General features: G+C 39.0%; 1 long non-coding RNA gene across 1 annotated transcript in view; it reads left to right on the top strand.

The window, feature by feature from the left end:
- The first annotated feature begins 512 nt into the window (after positions 1-512).
- The window catches only part of LOC122540522, a 33,444-nt gene continuing 15,348 nt past the window's right edge, over positions 513-18,608 (top strand). The window contains exon 1 of the long non-coding RNA XR_006309341.1: positions 513-550. This is a non-coding gene — a long non-coding RNA (uncharacterized LOC122540522). The remainder of the gene's footprint in view (positions 551-18,608) is intronic.

Here is an 18,608-nt window from a genome sequence, read left to right as displayed (position 1 = left end):
GGCCAATTCACCCTAACCTGCACATCTTTGGATTGGTTTTTGGTTCTTAAAGAGAGCAGTCTTACCAATTCATTTCTTTGTGTCTGTAAACCTCTTTCTCATCCTTAAATAACAGGCCAACACCCTCTTAAAATTATTGATGTTATCAACTTCCATCACCTTTTTCAGATAAAGTGTTCCAGATTCTGAGAATGGGGTATGAGAGAATTTCTGCATACATGCCTGCTGGGACTTTGGACAATTATATTAAATCTGTGATATCCTTTTACTAAATCAAATAAAAATTTTGATAAAATGTATGTTTTTTTCCATCATACTGCTGAAATAAATGAATACTATTGAATCTATTAAATTTTGTTTGAAATAGTGTTGTTGATTTTCTTTCTGATCCCTGCTCTGTAACTTGTATCTCTTGATAACATAACGTGAATGTTTAAAAACTAACAACTTTTAGAAACTAATTTGTTGAATGAGTTGGAATAAAAGCTCAAACATGTTTATTTTATTTTGTAGGGAAGTCTACCTAATGGGCTGGAATTTGGACTTCAAGGTGAGTAAAGGGAGTTGAGAAAATTCCCACTTCCACCATCTGCCTCCTCAAAACATGGCACTGGAGGCACATTTTCATTGGTGGGGGAGGCAGAGGATCGATGACAGCCAACATGGCGCTGAAGCTGGCTGTTTGAAAAGCCCACATTGGTGGACTGTAGGACTTATCAAATTTATCAGGAGATCTCAGTTATCTGTAAGAATAATAGGGTTGTAATGGTAAGGGATTTTAACTCTCTACACATAGACTGGGGCTGCCATAATTATAAGGGCTTGGATGGAAAGTAATTTGTTAAGTGTGCACAAAAAATGTTCTCATTCAGTATGTGAATGTGCCCACGAGAGAAAGAGCAATACCTGAACTTCTCTCGGGAAATAAGGCATGACAGGTGACTGGGTTGTCAGTGGGGGAGCACTTTGGGACCAGTGATCATAATCCTCCTAGTTTTAAAATAGTTATGGAAAAGGATAGATCTGATTTAACAGTTAAAGTTTGAAATTGGAGTAAGGCTAATCTTGATGGTATTAGGCAAATGTTGATTGGGAGCGGATGTTTGCAGGTAAAGAGACAACTGTGAAGTGGGAAGCCTTCAAATTAAGATGACAAGAGTCCAGAGACAGTATGTTCCTGTTTGGGTGAAGGGCAAGGCTGGTAGGTGAAGGGAATGCTGGGTGATGAGAGAAATTGAGATTCTGGTCAAGACAAAGGAGGCATATGTCAGGTATAGACAGCAGGGATCAAGTGAATCCCTAAAAGATTATAAGGACAATAGGAGTACACTCCAAAGGGGAATCAAGAGGGAAAAAAGGGAACATGAGATCGCTTTTGCATATATAGTTAACGAGAATCCAAAAGGATTCTATAAATACATTAAAGACAAAAAAGTAACTAGGGAGAGAATAGGGTCCCATAAAGATCAGCAAGGCTACGTTTGTATGGAACTGCAGGAGATGGGTGAGTAACTACATAAATATTTTGCATTAGCCTTTATTATGGAAAAGGATATGGAAGCCAGAGAACCTAAGGAGATAAGTAGTGATATCTTGAAAAGTGTTCATCTTACAGCAGAGGAGGTGCTGGGCATAAACGTGGCTAAATCCTTAAGACTTGATCAGGTGTATCCCAGAACTTTATGAGAAGCTAGTGATTGCTGGGTCCTTTGTTGAGATATTTGTATCATCGATAGCCACAGGTGAGGTGCCAGAAGACTGGAGATTGGCTAATGTGCTGCCATTATGTAAGAAAAGTGGGAAGAAAAAGCCAGGGAACTATGGAACGGTGAGCCTGATGTCAGTGGTGGGTAACTTGTTGGAGGGGATTCTGTGGGAAAGGACTTACATATAATTGGAAAGGCAAGGTTTGATTAGGGATAGCCAACATGGCTCACTAACTTGATTGAGTTTATTGAAGAAGTGACGGGATACATTGATGAATGCAGAGCAGTAGATGTTGTCTATATGGACGTCAGTAAGGCTTTCACCAAGGTTCCGCATGGTAGACTGATTAGCAAGTTAGACCACGTGGAATATAGGAAAAGCGAGCCATGTGGATACAAAATACACCGGGCGGCACAGTGGCACAGTGGTTAGCACTGCTGCCTCACAGCACCAGAGACCTGGATTCAATTCCCGCCTCAGGCAACTGACTGTGTGGAGTTTGCACATTCTCCCCATGTCTGCTTGGGTTTCCTCCGGTTTCCTCCCACAATCCAAAGAAAATGTGCAGGTTAGGTGAATTGGCTATGCTAAATTGTCCGTAGTGTTGGGTAAATGTGGGGAATGGGTCTGGGTGGTCTGCACTTTAGCGGGTCGGTGTGGACTTGTTGGCTAGAGGGTCTGTTTCCACGCTGTAAGTAATCTAATCTAAAATTGGCTTGAAGGAAAGATACAGAGGGTGGTGTTGGAGGATTGATTTTTGAACTGAATGTCTGTGACCAACGGTATGCCATAAGGATCAGTGCTGGGTCCACTGTTTCCTGTCATTTATATAAACAATTTGGATGTGAGTATAGGAGGAATTGTTAGTAAGTTTGTAGATGATACCAAAATTGATGATGGCATTGACAGCAAATGTTACCTCAGAGTTAATGGGACTTTGATCATATAGGCAAATGGACCAAGGAGCGGGAGATGGAGTTTAATTTAGATAAATGTGAGGTGCTGCATTTTGGTTTGGGCAAATCAGTGCAGAATTTGGAAAGGTCTTGGGTAATGTTGCTGAACAAAGAGATCGAGGGGTGCAGGTTCATAGTTCTTTGAAAGTGGAGACCCACATGGATAGGGTTGGTGAAGAAGGCATTTGATACACTTACCTTTAATGGTCAGTGCATTGATTATCGGAGTTGGGAGGTCATGTTACAGCTGTACAGGACTTTGGTTAGGCCACTTTTGGAATACAGTGTGCAATTCTGGCCTCTTGCTATAGGAAACATGTTGTGATAGAGAACAGGGTTCAGAAAAGGTTTACAAGGATTCTGTCGGGATTGGAGAGTTTGATCGAGAGGGAGAGGCTGAGTAGGTTGGGGCTATTTCTTCTGGAGCATCGGAGGCTGAGGGTGACCTTATAGAAGTTTATAAAATCATGAGGGGCATGGATAGAGTAAATAGTCTACGTCTTGTCCCCAGTGTAAGGGAATCCAAAATTGGAGGGCATAAGGTGAGAGGGATAAGTTTTAGGAAGGATCTAAGGGACAACTTTTTCATACAGAGGGTGGTGCATGCATGGAATGAGCTGTCAGAAGAAGTGGTGGAGGCTGGTACCATTGCAACATTTAAAAGGCACCTGGATGGGTATATGAAAAGGAAGGGTTTACAGGGGGATGGTCCAGTGCTGGCAAATAGGACTAGATTAATTTAGGCTATCTGGTTGGCATGGGCGAGTTGGGCCAAAGGATCTGTTTCCATGCTGTACATCTCTATAACTCTATGACTTTATCAAATTTATAATGAAAATATTAATGCCCTGCACCTGTTACCTCTCACAACCCCTCAGCACCCCTCTCACACAAACATACCTTGCTCCATCCATGCCACAACATGATTTGAAATGCTCTTGACATGCCCTTTGATCTCAGGCTCTGGCACTTCCAATCAGTGTAGAACCAATGAACTCAGCAGTGGCAACTGAACGTGTTCAAAGAAAAAAGCTTTCAAAGTATTCAGTCATAACACTTTATTTTGTGAAAAAATAATAATTTCACAAAGGGCCAACAAAAGTGACAATCAGCCAGACTCTTTAAAGTATCAGTAGAAGAAACTGCAATCTGCTAAAACTAGAAGCTGCATAATACATGTTAGCTGAGACACCAGTTACTCTATGGAGTGCTGAAACAACTGGGTCTCCCAGAAACTTTGCTTGATTGAGACATCTGGCCCTCTGATCGATTCTGATTATTTCACTATGTTTACTTAGACAAGACTGAAGAGCGAGGGCTGTCATCTTTGATTCATATCTCTGGCTTGTACATTTTAATGGCAGCACTCAGTTGAGTGTGCAATGCTATCTCTTGTGTTTTTAAGGCAGCTTTGCCTTCTATCCATTTAGTAAAGCAAATATATCATAATCTCACTTAACAGCATTTATTTCTGTATGCTAAAGGATCATGGGAGTTTGTTTTTGGTTGTGCTCAGAATGTTTACAGAAATGGAAATGTGGATTAAAAACCCATGACAACAGGTTATCATCTGCAAAAAAAAAAGAACTGTGGGTGTTAGAAATCAGAAACAAAACCAAACATTGCTGGAAAATCTCAGCAGGTCCAGCAGCATTTGTGGAGAGAAAGCAGAGTTACTGTTTCGGGTCTAGTGATGCTTCCTCACAACTGATGGTAGTTAGGTTTTTTTATGCAGAAGACAGGGCTAATGGCTAATAATTTACACACAGCCCATTGTTAACCACTAACTATTACCATTAATAGTTACTCATTCTCCCAGGGTGATTGTTATCCACTCCTTTGTCTGTCCAATTATCTTCTCTCTCTTTGGGCTCTATCCCCATCTATCATTTACTCCTTACTCCCTTGCAACACCCTCTCTTCTGCATTAAAAAAAGAACACTTTCATAGCTACCATTAGTTCTGAGAAAGGGTCACTGTACCTGAAAAGTTAATTCTGATTCTCTCCACAAGTGTTACCAAACCTGCTGAGCTTTCCCAGCAATTTCTGTGTTTGTTTCATCATCTACAGACTCTTGCTGAAAATGCCCTGCAGATCCCCTTGGAGGCTATTGTGTCCATAACTGCGTCACAGATCTATCTTTAGCATTCATATCAAATGGGAAGAAGAATTTCAGACCCTCCCTTATCATTTTCTTAATTTGCCCAAGTCCCAAGTTAATGCCTGGTAATTAGGCTACCATAATGACACTTTCTCTACAGGGCAATGGAGGTAAGACCATCTAGGAGATGGATTAACAGCTAAATGGTAATTGATGTCCCACACATACTTTGTGCAGGTGGACGATTGGGCTTTGAGTAGATCAAAAGTCTAAGGTTAGCAGCTAAGAGAAGACCTGGATATATTTTAGGCTTGCAACTGCTCTGGTATAACTGTCTCCCACTGTTGAATTAAGACTCATTTAGATAACAGATTCTGTCTGGAGAGGCTGGACTGGACAGCCTGACATCTCAACTCCATCAGACATCACTCCAGATTTCTTGTGCATGAGGGCAGTCTGGATGGTATCCCAGATTACATTTTTTAAGGTTAGGTCTTACTCATAATAATTGGTATTAATTACAAACAAACTTAATATTTTTTCCCATCTTACTTGCATTAAACTGTGCAGAATTTCGAAAGCTTCCTAGTAATGAAACCATGACAAACTATGGTCCATTTTTAAAAATAATCAATAAACTGCAGATTTTTCTAAGTGTTAAGCTGCCCTACCTATATCACTGCTTTAGTCATTGCTGTAAGTACCTAAAGGGTGTGGCTTTGTACACCGACCTAATTGCTTGAAGTTTGTTTAATACCTTTTTCTGAGTACCCATAAAGGTTTTCTTCAACATGTGCTGATGTAAATCCTCAAAGGTGATTTAAAAACTGTTCAACCATCAGACGTCCTCTGCACACTAATGAGTTCCCGGAGCAGGCTGCACAGATCAAATTCATAAATCATACTTTGCTAGGTAAGCACTTCAATGTAACAATGGTCATTAACCTATTGCACCTGTATTTCACAACTATCGGGGCATGTCAACATAGCATTTCATGCACCACACACTTTTTTTCATTGTTCGTTGATCTGTTTCAAAAAATAAGGATTTCACTCCCAAGTATCTGTGGATATAACCAGAGGAGGAGAAGGAATTAGTTCCCATCTTTTTAACTCCTTCTTGTTCAGTCACAATTTTGTTTTAGCACACAGAATTAAAGCTTAGTTAATGAGATCAAAATGAAGGAGCTAATTTCAAGGTTTTCTTGAGTCAAAGGAAGAGGAATTTTACCACCTGAAAACAAAATGCAACATTAAACACACACAGGCGCTAAACAAGCAATTATTTTCACAAGCATGTAAGAATTGTTTCCAGTACAAACAGAAGATAAGCAGATGTCATTTTAATTTTTTAGAGTTCTTGAGTTATAAAAGTGAAACCTGATTCCCCAATTGTTTAGCTATTATTTTGTTTCCAGGCTGTACTGATGTTTGTAGAATCCTGGAGATCTTAATGGATGATTATTTTCAAAGCTGCTTTTCTACTGGGTGCTACTTTTGGCAAAGTTTAAGCCAGAGAAAGACAGAGACAGAGGCATAAAGAGAGAGAGAGATACAGACATATAGAGAAACAGACATACACACAGAAGCAGGCACAGAGAGAGAGAAAAAAACAAGCAGACAGGTAGAAAGAGAGAGAAACAGATAGACAGATAAGGAGTGAGAGAGAGATGGAGAGACACAGAGAAGAAGAGAGAAAGCGGTCCATATTCTGTTGTACAAATCCATTTCTATTGAAACATACTTCATTTGTATATTCACAACTCTAAACTCCATTGTCCTTCCAAACTAAATGCTCATAGGCAACCTTTTATCTCCCAATGTGTGAAGTTTCCCTGGAGGTGTGAATTAAACAAGAGTTACAAGCATCTTCTCACCAACTCTGTCATCTATTTTCATTACTTTGATTGAAATATTAATTTTAAGGCAGACAATTTAGTGCATTCCATATGGATTCTCTTGGCTCGCCTCAATCTCTGGTCAGGTAATCAAAGTAGACAATTCACATCAATATTTGTCCTTTGTAAAAATCACTCAGTCTGTGAAGTTCTCAGGTACTAAAATCAGATGGCAGAATTGGAATATTAATAGTCCCTTTTTTATTATTACTGTAATGCCATTTAGACAAATCCTGAGCACAAGTCTCAAAATGCGTTTTTTTTCCTGTCCAATCAGAACTAGCTCACACCAACACCCTTTCTGACGTTGAGCTCAACATTAAATTGGTAGTTAACTGACATTAACTGTACCCATCATTGAAAGAAATTAATACTTTTTCTCTCCATTAAAATATTTTAAAAGCTTACAATTAGGACTCAGGATGTTGTGAAGAGCCTTTCTACCTATTTACTTTTCTTCCAAGTCTTCCTTTATGTACAGTTGTCTGCATGTTCATACCAAGATAAAGTTGCGTATGGCATGTAATTTCTTGTTGCTTTCATCCCTATTATAATCTCCTTAAAGGGATTCCATATTGAGCAAAAGAGAAAAGCAACCTAGAGAGATTGTTAAGTTACTGCCTCTGAGTAGCAAGCTCTTCAATTGTTGGGTACAGGTTGTCTGGAGAAGTGGGTGTAGAAAAGTATATGGGGAAAGTGAGGACTGAAGATTATGTCTGCTTCTGGGTACCTAATGATTTCCCCACCCTTACTGATATCTAGCAGAACTTCACATTATATTGAAATCTTCAATAATACTAGTCAGAGAGAACATAATCATCATGATAGTAACGTGAATAATACAACCACATGAAAACATTTGGAGGCATTTACTTTCAGTTCTGAATGTGGTTACAAACAGCATTAAAAATAAGAAACTCAGAAAACCTGTCATAATCAGCTGGTGGACAGTTTTAAACTTGATCATTATAGAATGGTTTAGCTCAGTAAATAAAGCCAATTGGAGAGAGAAATCACAGAAAAGTTGGTCTATTTTATGAAATACTATGTATTTCATTCCAAAAAGAAAGAAGTTGCAACTTCACACTGAGTACAAAGTTTCTTTAAGCTTCCGTACCGTATGTGTCTTTCATATGTCATTGACAAAAATAGTTTTGCTGTAAACTTGAAACATATCAAACTGTTGAATTAGAGACTTTTAAATTCAAAGTCCTCCTGGGATAAAAAAGAAGTATAATGGTGACAGTATTTCTAGTCTAAGATCAAGAATCGATTACTTGTCTTTAAGAATTGCACATAACTCCAGGAGGTGACAGAAGGGTTACAATGGTCACTTCACATTTCAAAGCCTCTTGTTCTCCTGGTTTGAACCCCAGCACCCAGTGACACATGAATCTGTCAGCAGCATGTTCAGCTCTTGTCAGATCTGAACTGCTGGGAAAAGAAACACTTTCATGGCAATAGAACATAGCATTTCAATTGAGAACTGGTGTCGGCAATTTCAACTTTTAACAGCAGGGCACCTTCTCAGCTTGACAATGAGCAGCTGTAAATCAGCCATCAGAGAAAAGCACGCTCTTACATCCTTCATCATTTCTCCTGGAATACGTGTTGCTAAGAATCAAATAGAAGGTTCCATTTTAAGAACATAAAAGCTGAATTATTATTATGTAGCGCAGTGGTGAGATGGCAGCGCAGAGGCACAAGGATCGAGAGATCAAGTCAAGCATGGGAGAGAGATCGAGCACTTGTAGGGAAAGCCAAAAATGGAGGACTGCAGGCCTATAGCTAAAGAAGTTCTGTAATTTGGAACTTTTAACTTTATTTCTTATTTAAATATACTGACAAGAACTGTAATGTTTTACTTTTAACTTATTTCTTTGTTTATCTGCTCTTTACCTAAGATTTTTTACCTAGGTATCTTGTACTAAAGATGACTCCATGAGTAGTGACATTGTAAACTTTTCACTGTATTCCTGCATCCCTGTACTTGAGTACACATCAAAATAATATCTAATACTAATTCTAAATTCTATAGCTCTATGGTTAATTATTGATTGCCATTCAATTAATTTAAGTCATGCTCTGGAGAAATACTTATCTACCGATCACTGGTTTCCATTTTCATATGAACACTCAACCCCTCAGACCTGTTCCTGACTTGATCCTAGCTGATGGCAATACTTGACCAGTCAGATCCTAGAATGAGACCTGACTTATTAAACGATATGTTTACAGTCCTTTTGTTAAGCCTGGAAAACAGTCACTGAATGTATTCAATACAGACTGTGCATCTAAGATAAGAATACAAAAGTTGATGACACAAACAGAAAATATGATTGATATTACACTGTATATGAATGATTTGAAAGGGAGATATTACAGAAATAAACAATAACAATTTAACTCTTTCATTCCAACAATAACTTTTCAGACATCCAAACATCAATAAGAGTTAAGAGTGTGGTGCAGGAAAACCACAGCAGGTCAGGCAGCATCCGAGGAGCAGGTGAATCAACATTTTGGGCCAGAGCTCTTCATTAGGATGAAGGGCTCTGGCCTGAATGCCTAATGAAGAGCTCTGGCCCAAAACATCGATTCTCCTGCTCCTCGGATATTGCCTGACCTGCTGTGCTTTCCCAGCACCACACTCTTGTCTCTGATCTCTATCATCTGCAGACCTCATTTTCTCCCATCAATAAAAGGTCACCCCTATCTCCATGTTAAAAATCTTTGTTTAGTGTGCATGACTGTAACTGGGTTCTTTTCAGCAGGTTAGTGCATTCACCCTCTTTTTAGTTGATGTTTCTTCCTAAAATATTTAAACAAGCTGCTAACTCAGCTTACTCACAGCTGAATACAGGATTCTTAACTCATTTCCGAAGTAGCCTTGTAGGAGGTCTCCCTCTTTGACAATTTCACATCCTTTTCTTTCTACTTTTCTTCTAAACAACTCAAGACAGCTCAACAGCTGAGAGTACTTGGACTCCTAATAATAATACTTTGTTATTCAGCATCTTCTCTCTGGATCTACCTGTTTCTGTCTAAAAGAAATTGTTTCTTTGGGAACGAACTTGTCCCTAGGCCCCTTTACCACAGTCTCTGTTTCTCAGATTTGAAAACTCAAGACACTGAATTCCTGAGCAAATATCTCCACTGTTCGATCGCTGGTCATTTATTTTAAGCTATATCATTCCCAGTAAATGCTGTTCATTTTAGCTCACTGGTCAAAATTAATTTCTGTCAATAAAGTCAAATATTCAACAAAACTAAAAACTAAGCTAAAATCTGAAAACCAAAATCCATTTTATTTCCACTTCAAGAAGCAATATTCCAGATAACAACAATATATTGTGAGATGTCATCACTTTCCATTATTCAATTAGACAGCGTTGATGAGCATTCAAGCTCCACATATTCGAAAAGCTCAACAAAAACCTATTCATTTCCATCCTAAGAGTTCAAATGGTTCATATTTGGAACACAGAAAAAAAAACAGTACAGCACCGGAACAGGGCCTTCAGCCCGTTTTGTTGTGGCAAACATGACACCAAATTTAAACTAATCCTTTCTGGCTGCCCTTGATCCATAAGCCTCCTTTCCTTATATATTCATATGCTTATCTAAAAGTCCTTTAAACACCCCATCACATCTGCTTCCACCAATACGTCTAACAGCGGATTTCAGACTTCCACCTCTCTTTCTGTAAAACATTTGCCCCTCACAACTCATTTGAACTTTCCTTCTTTAATACATGCCCCTTAGTATTAGACATTACAACTCTGGGAGAAAGATTCTGACCATCAACCTTATCTATGCATCTCATAATTTTATAGACTTCTGTCAAGTCAGCTCCTCAGTCTCCGCCGCTCTAGAGAAAGCAACCCAAGTTTTTCTAGTCTCTCCTTACAGCTCATACTTGTGGCCTGCTGTGGGGAGGTTTCTGTTCTCCTTTGTAGGAAGAAATGCTCCCACAACATTTTTCCCCAGGATATTCTTGCAATAATTTTAGGATTCCATTCTTTTCTTCTTGACAACACTCCTTGAGGAGCTATTTTTTCCAAACTAAATCCTAGCTGTGAACTTTCTAAACACTTCAATCAAACCACTCCTTAACCTCAGACACTAGAAAGCATAAGTGATATTTATGTCATTTGTCCTCAGAATTTAACCTCCTAATTGTTCTATTCACTCCAAGGCTAAAACCTGAAATGTGAATCCCAAAACTGAAAGGAATACCCCACGTGTGGTCTATGTAAGACTCTATGAAACTGAACCATGTGTCCCTCTACTTTGCAATCCAACCCCTCTGAGATGTAAAATTGTGCCTATTGATAAATAGAATGGAATGAAGACAGGTTCCTGGTCCCTACCCACTGAGAATTTCTCCAAGAGTATGTAGAGCTCAATGCAACCTCAACGGCAGCAAAAATCGTGAGATTATGAATCAGAATAATATTTTGGAAATCACAAGAAGACAGATTTAAGAGTACTTTTTAAGAGAATTATAAATACAAGTGTGACCTTCAAGATTACAACAGCCTTATCAATTTTGTTAACTGTCTGAGATACAAAGAGAACATTGAAACAATGGATATATTATTGATTATATTCAGATTTAGTGTGATAATGAAACCAAGCATAATTAAAAGTCAGAAGAATATCTCGAATGAGAAAGAAAATGTAACATAAAGTGAAAGAGAATCAATACAAATTAACAAGACAATGAGTTATTTAGGACATACATCCAGGAGAACTACTCAAGGTGATGCAAAGAATTTAAAAACAATCAAATGTGTGAAGATTACAGTAAAGAGATGATATAATAGAATCATAAAATGAAACAGCACTGAAGGAGACCACTCAGTCTGTTATAACTCTTCTGGTCCTTCGAAGAACTATCCAAGTATTGAAAACTGTACAGAACATAAAGCACAGGAGTGGACCACTCAATCCAACCTATATTAATGCTCATCTAATACTGATCAGCACAACCCTTTTTCCGCTTCTCACACAAACATGCCTGATACTATTCACCTCAGTCAGTCAATCAGATGTTGATTTCCACATTCATGTCACTCTGAATAAAATTATTACCACTACACTGCTCTTTTCACATGGTTTCCCTTTCAAATATTTATCTAGTTCTGTTTGGAAATTTGTTATTTAATCTCTTCCATGTCTTTTTGATAAAACAACAGTGTATAATACTGTAACTGATTGTGTAAAGTTGCATATCTTCATGTTGTCTCTGGTTCTACAAGTTGCTACCCTATTAGTCAAAATAAACTACTTTTAAAAGGATTAATTAGGCAGATGGGTTTGCTGCGAGTATTTGAGAGCTCCGTATTGTAAGGCTAAGTAAAAACAATGACTGCAGATGCTGGAAACCAGATTCTGGATTAGTGGTGCTGGAAAAGCACAGCAGTTCAGGCAGCATCCGAGGAGCCGGAAAATCGAAGTTTCGGGCAAAAGCCCTTCATCAGGAATACCGGCAGAGTGCCTGAAGGGTGGAGAGATAAATGGGGGTTGAAGTGTTCCGAGGCGGAAGATGAGGCGTTCCTCCTCCAGGCATGGGGTAGTGAGGGAGCTGCTGTGAAGGAGGCGTAGGACCTCCATGTCCTCAGAAGAGTGGGAGGAGGAGTTGAAATGTTGGGCCACAGGGCGGTGTGGTTGATTGGTGCGGGTGCCCCAGAGATGTTCCCTATTGCGCTTTAGGGAAAAGAACAGCAGTTCAGGCAGCATCCGAGGACCAGAATATTGTAAGGCTAATCAAGTTCCTGCTATGCCTATGTCTGTTGACCACATCCCTTGAAAATCTCACTTGCACCAGTTATCTCTCTGTAACGCTAATGAGTTTCTACTCATTACCATGATTGTGTCTCTTTGTGGAGTGAATGGCTCATGTCTCCACTATGACTGTGCAGTTCTAAATTAAGCTTACATTCAATAGCTTTTGTTTATCTCAGAATGCCTCAACCAAGGGCCATGTTACACTAAGCTCCTAATTTGCTAATATAACCATATCACATTCCTGATGACGGGCTTGTGCCCGAAAAATCAACTCTTGGATACTGCCTGACCTGCTGTGCTTTCCAGCTCTTCATGGTTCGACCAGTCTACCTGTTATCTTTCTATCTACATATCTAATTAATTTCTGGACTGAATAGGGAGCCACAAGCAAGGATGAAGACATCCAGTCGTGGCCAGAATTGGGAGTCTGCTTTCAAAAGACAAGTGGACATGTTTTGATCTGATTACTGTCAGTCAGGTCAATTCTATTGATAATTGGATACTCAGGATCCAGCTATGCTGATGACACTTGTTGTACCACACAAGCTCCATCCTGCACTCTGAATCAGATCCTTAACAAAACTATTACAAAGTTGACAGGCAATTGCAGCACATTGAAGACCAGAACCATATCCATTGCATTTTATCTCCATAATGGCAGTGCTAAAAAAGAATTGCGTATCAACATGAGAAGACAGAGACTGAAGAATGATCCCAACTCAGTATACTTGGGAGAGACACTAGATTGTACTTTGTGCTTCTGGGAGTATCAAAAGAAAATAGCAGCCAAAGTCAAAAGCAGAAAGTGACATAACCTATATGCCTCGTTCTAAGTTTTTTTTTCACCCGATGATTTGTATGTCCTTGCTTACCATGATAAGACCGTAAGACCATAAGATATAGGAGTAGAAATTAAGCCATTTAGCCCATCAAATCTGCTCTGCCATTCAATCATGACTAATGAGTTTCTCAACCCCATTCTCCAGCTGTTCCCCTGTAAGCCTTGATCCCCGTAACCCTTGATCCGCTTGACAATCTCGAACCTATCTATCTCCATCTTAAATATATTCAATGACCTGGCCTCTACAGCCTTCTGTGGCAGTAAATTCCATAGATTTACACTCACTGGCTGAAGAAGTTTCTTCTTATCTCTATTCTAAAAGGCCTTCCACTTTAAGGCTGTGCCCTCGGATCCTAGTCTCACCTACCAATGGAAACATTTTCCCATCATCTACTCTGTCCGGACCATTTAGTATGCTATAAGTTTTAATTTGATCCCTCTCCTTCTTCTATACTCCATCAAGTATAGACCCAGAGTCCTCAAACACTCCTCATATGTTAGGCTTTGCATTCCTGGGACCATTCTCATGAACCTTCTCTGAACATGCTCCAGGGCCAATATGACATTCCAAAGATATAGGGCCCAAAGCTACACACAATAGTCCAAATATGGTCTCACCAGAGCTTTATATAGCCTCAGAAGTACATCTCTGCCTTTATATTCAATTATATGTTCTGCCTATACTGCTCATAAACAAAGTTTTTCACTGTACTCAGGTACACGTGACAATAATTAAAATAAAATGAAATAACCTATGACCCAAATTTTCTGATTTTCCATGGAATATGACTGTCAGAGACTTCCAGAATGCAGCACTTGTCATATTATACTCTACACACACACGCACAACTCTAATTTGCTGTTCTCATAAACACCAGTCTCCTTGCACATCCACTGATTCATGAAAATGCACAGGCTGGTTGAGACCATCCACTCTACAGCTTACTTACTCACTCTGTGCTTCCCTCTTCAACAATATTCCATCCCATTGCCCCATGAGGAGTAATGTCCCTAAACAAATTCTATCACCAGACATTGTTTAGATCAAGGAATGGCAAACATAACAAGTCATTGACAAAAACAGAAATTGATGTAAAGGCTCAGTAGGTCTGGCGGCATCTGTGGAGAGAAATCAGCGTTAATGTTTTGTGTCCAGTGACCCTTCTTTAGAACAGGAAACTGCAAAAATGTTTCCCCTTGTGGAAGAAACTAGAACTGGGAACATATACAACTTTAAAATAAGGGACATTGTGTTAAAGATGCAGGATGGAGAGGATTTTGTTTTCAGATGGTCATGAGTCTTTGGAACTCTTCCACAGAGAGTGGTGTATGTTCAGTCATTGAATATTATTAAGACAGCAGTAGCTGGATTCTTGACTAATAAAGGATTAAATGGTTATCAGGGGTAGGCAGATAGATGGATTTGAAGCCATAATCAGATCAGTCATGGTCTTATTGAATAGTGGAGCAAGGGACATTTAATGACCTGCTCCTGCTCCTAATTTACTTGTTTGCATGTATTAAATTCAACAAATAAGGAGTCAAACCTTCTGTCTGGGGATTCACATTTGCTAAATTAATAAAGTAATGTATAAGCTCAAAATTGAAATTCAATGATGCTAGTGAGCTAGTGCAGGGAAAGTAATAGAAACTGGTCAAACCTGCTCAGCAACTTTAAAAGTGGAAATTGGGTATTCAGTTTGTGTTTAAGTCTCCAGGCTTGTTTTTCACTCTTTTCATAAAAAATAATTTGGTAAATTTATGCAGTAGGTCCACGCTAATCTGAAGGGTAACAAATAGTTTTTAGAGTTAGGGATGGCAAGTCAGAAGGGACAAAAGGATTGTACTTCCTGTGATACGTGAGAAGTCATAGATATATCATGTGACCCAGGCAAACATTCTGCAGGAAGTGTCATCAGCTGCACTAGTTTGAACTCCAGCTTTTGGAACTTGTGTACTGGCTGGATTCATGAGGGTAGGAGACTATTTGGAAAACACATATAGAGGGCGTGTGGTCTTGGAGCAGATTAGAAGCATACTGACAGCAAGACAATGGAGGACTACCAGGCAGTCTAAGAAAAACAAGAATGCAGGAGGCCCCTGAGTTTATCATGCTTGTTAATTAGTTTCCATTTTGGAAAATGGTGTGGGTGATGGCTCCTCAGGGGAGTGCAGCCAGTGCTAATCCCATGGCATGATGGGTGAATCAGCTGGACAGGAGAGGAGGAGAAAGAGTAGAAGAAGACAAGTTATAGGGGACTCCATAGTCAGGGATGAAACAGACAAGAGCTTTCCTTTGATTGGGGAGTCTAGAAACACAGATGCATAGAGTCGGCACAGAAATAAAATAGCCCTTCAGCCTTGGAGTGTGTGCTGGTCAAAAACAACAGTGGAATAAATTAAAAATAAGGAGGATGCCACTTATGAGGGGAATTGTTTTTAATTAGACCCTTCGAAATACTCTATTACAGGGGACTAGTGAACTTATCTTTTGAGTAAGTTTAAGGCAGAGAATGATAGACTTCTGATTATCAATGGCTACAGGGTTATGAAAGTAGTAAATGTAAAAGTGGTGTTCAATCACCCATTATCATTTTGAGTGATGAGGCAGGCTTGATAGTTTAAGTGACTTATTCCTGTTCCTACGTTTTTGATTAGTGTTGATGCTTCCACCTCACAAACAAATCAGTCACAAATCAGTCTGACTGGAAGTCAAGCCAAAGTGTACATCTTAGGAGTTTTTAAATCAGCAGAGTTGGAGTTAACACTAGTAATATTTGTTCATAAATATAGGCCCATTGCTGTATATATCCCAGAAATATAATGGTTAAGAGTAACTATAAGTCTTTTTGGACATTTATGGAAAAAAAAACTATTGCATGAAAGACCTGGAAAGCTACAAAATCTAGCTCTTCAATTGCTAACGGGTAGCTTGAGAGTTCATTTTAATCATTTTATTTTTGTAAATGATGTAATTATGAAGAAAAATGTTGTAAAACGCATCTGGTGTTAAGTAAACAAAACTGAAAATGAGCATTATGAGGTTAGTCAGTGAGGCCTATCTATGGCTTTCCATACATACATTCACATTTAAAAGAAGAAAAATTGAGGTTTAATAAAATTAATATCATACTGGACAATTCAACTATTAAAAGACAAACTGTGGCATCTCAATACTGACTCAGTTCAAGTACCTGCAAGAATCTGTATACATTTACATTATAATAAATCTGTTGGTCAGAGCTTGTAAAATAACTTGAGGAAACTAAAATTAAAAGAACAATTCTAATTTGCCCTATAACTTCTCACTTCATTGCACAATGTTGTTTCCCGTTTTATAGAATAACGTGTCCATATCTTCATTGGTTATGCAGTTAGCTGAGTTTTTAAAATACTGAGGAAACTACATTCATTTATTCTTATGGGAAGTAAAATTGGCAACCTTCACAAATCACTTCTACAATTGAAATGTCAATTTGTATAATTAAACCTTGTGTAATAGCACACTCCAATAAAGCATTATTGGCATACTTTAAAGTGAATCATTTAGATTCATAGTCATATAGAATGGAAACAGATCCTTCAGTCCAACTCATCCATGCTGACCAGATATCCTAATCTGACCTCGTCCCATTTGCTGCACTTGGCCTATATCCCTCTAAACCCTTTTTATTCATATACTCATCCAGATGCCTTTTAAATGTAATTGTACCACCACTTCCTCCGGCTGCTTGTTCCGTACACGCACCACCCTCTGTGTGAAAAAGTTACCCCTTAGTTTCCTTTTATACATTTCCCATCTCACCTTAACCCTCCGCCTTCTAGCTTTGTCCTACCCTACCCTGGGAAAAACTACCTTGTCTATTTACCCTGTCTTGGCCCCTCATGGGTCTTGATAACTTCTATAAGGTCATAAAATGGTCTTCGACACTCCAGGCCTACTCAGCATGTCCCTGTAGTTCAAACTTTTCATCCTGGCAATATGAATTCTTGTAAATCTTTTCTGAACCATTCCAAGTTTAACAATGTCTTTCATATAGCTGGAAGACCAGAATTGAATGCAGTAGTCTAAAAGTGACCTCACCAATGTCCGGTACAGCTGCAATGTGATGTCCCAACCCCTATACTCAATGCACTGACCAATGAAGACAAGCATGCCACACACCTTCTTCTTCACCTTGTCTACTCCACTTTCAAGTAACTATGTACCTGCACCCTGAAAGTCTGTTTATTTGCCAAACTTCCTAGGGCACTACCATTAATTTGCACAAGTCGGCTTGCCTTATTCAAATACAATACATGACATTCATCTAAATTAAACTCCAACTGCCACTCCTCCTTGCATTGGCTCATTTGATCAAGGTCCCATTGTACACCTCCAATTTTGGTGTCATCTGCAAATTTACTAATGTTACCTCCTTTGTTTGCATCCAAATATATAAAGGATAAAGAGCAGTGGACCCAGGACTGACCCTTGCAGCACAACACTGGTCACAGGCCTCCATTTTGAAAAACACCCCTTACCACTACCCTCTGTCTCCTACCTTCAAGAACATTTTGTATCCAATTGGCCTGGAAGCCATGTGATCTAATTTTGTTAACCAATCTACAACACGGAGCTTTGTTGAATGCCTTGCTGAAGTCCATATCGACAACTTCTACTGCTCTGTCTTCATTATTCTTTTTGCCATCTCGTCAAACAATTCAATCAAGTTAGTGAGGCATGATTTAATTTGATTTGATTTGTATTTAATGTCATGTGTATTTTGTTGAAAAGTGTTGCATTGAAATATGATTATTTATTGAATTGGATACATTAATATCTATGCTGTTCTGGAGATGAGTTTTGACATGACTGAGAGGATACAAAACTCTGAAACTGGATATCCTGCTACAAGTTTCTTATCTCCCTATTCTTCAAAATCACTCTACTGCCTATAAGGCTCAAATCAGCACTAGGATAGAATATTCCATACTTGAATGGATAGAGTTGCACCAATTTACATGAAACTCAACACCATTCGGAACAAAGTAGTTCCTATGATTGGCAGCCCATCTGTTACCCTAAACATCCACATTATCCTCAGGTTGCAGTGCCCATGGAAGAGACGATAGGAGCTCACCAAATCTTCTCCATCAATAATATCAACACCTTGATGTTTTACATCTAGGATGGCAATGGTGCCATGTGTTTGGGAATACCATCACTTCAGAGATCCCTTGCGAGCCACAAAACATTCTTACTAAACATATATGGCCTTTCCATCATCAATGTGAGGTGAGAATCCAAGAGTACTCAAATTAATAACCC

Source organism: Chiloscyllium plagiosum, chromosome 35, assembly GCF_004010195.1.
Source record: "Chiloscyllium plagiosum isolate BGI_BamShark_2017 chromosome 35, ASM401019v2, whole genome shotgun sequence".
NCBI lineage: Eukaryota > Metazoa > Chordata > Chondrichthyes > Orectolobiformes > Hemiscylliidae > Chiloscyllium > Chiloscyllium plagiosum.
This window is presented reverse-complemented; position numbering and strand designations above follow the sequence as displayed.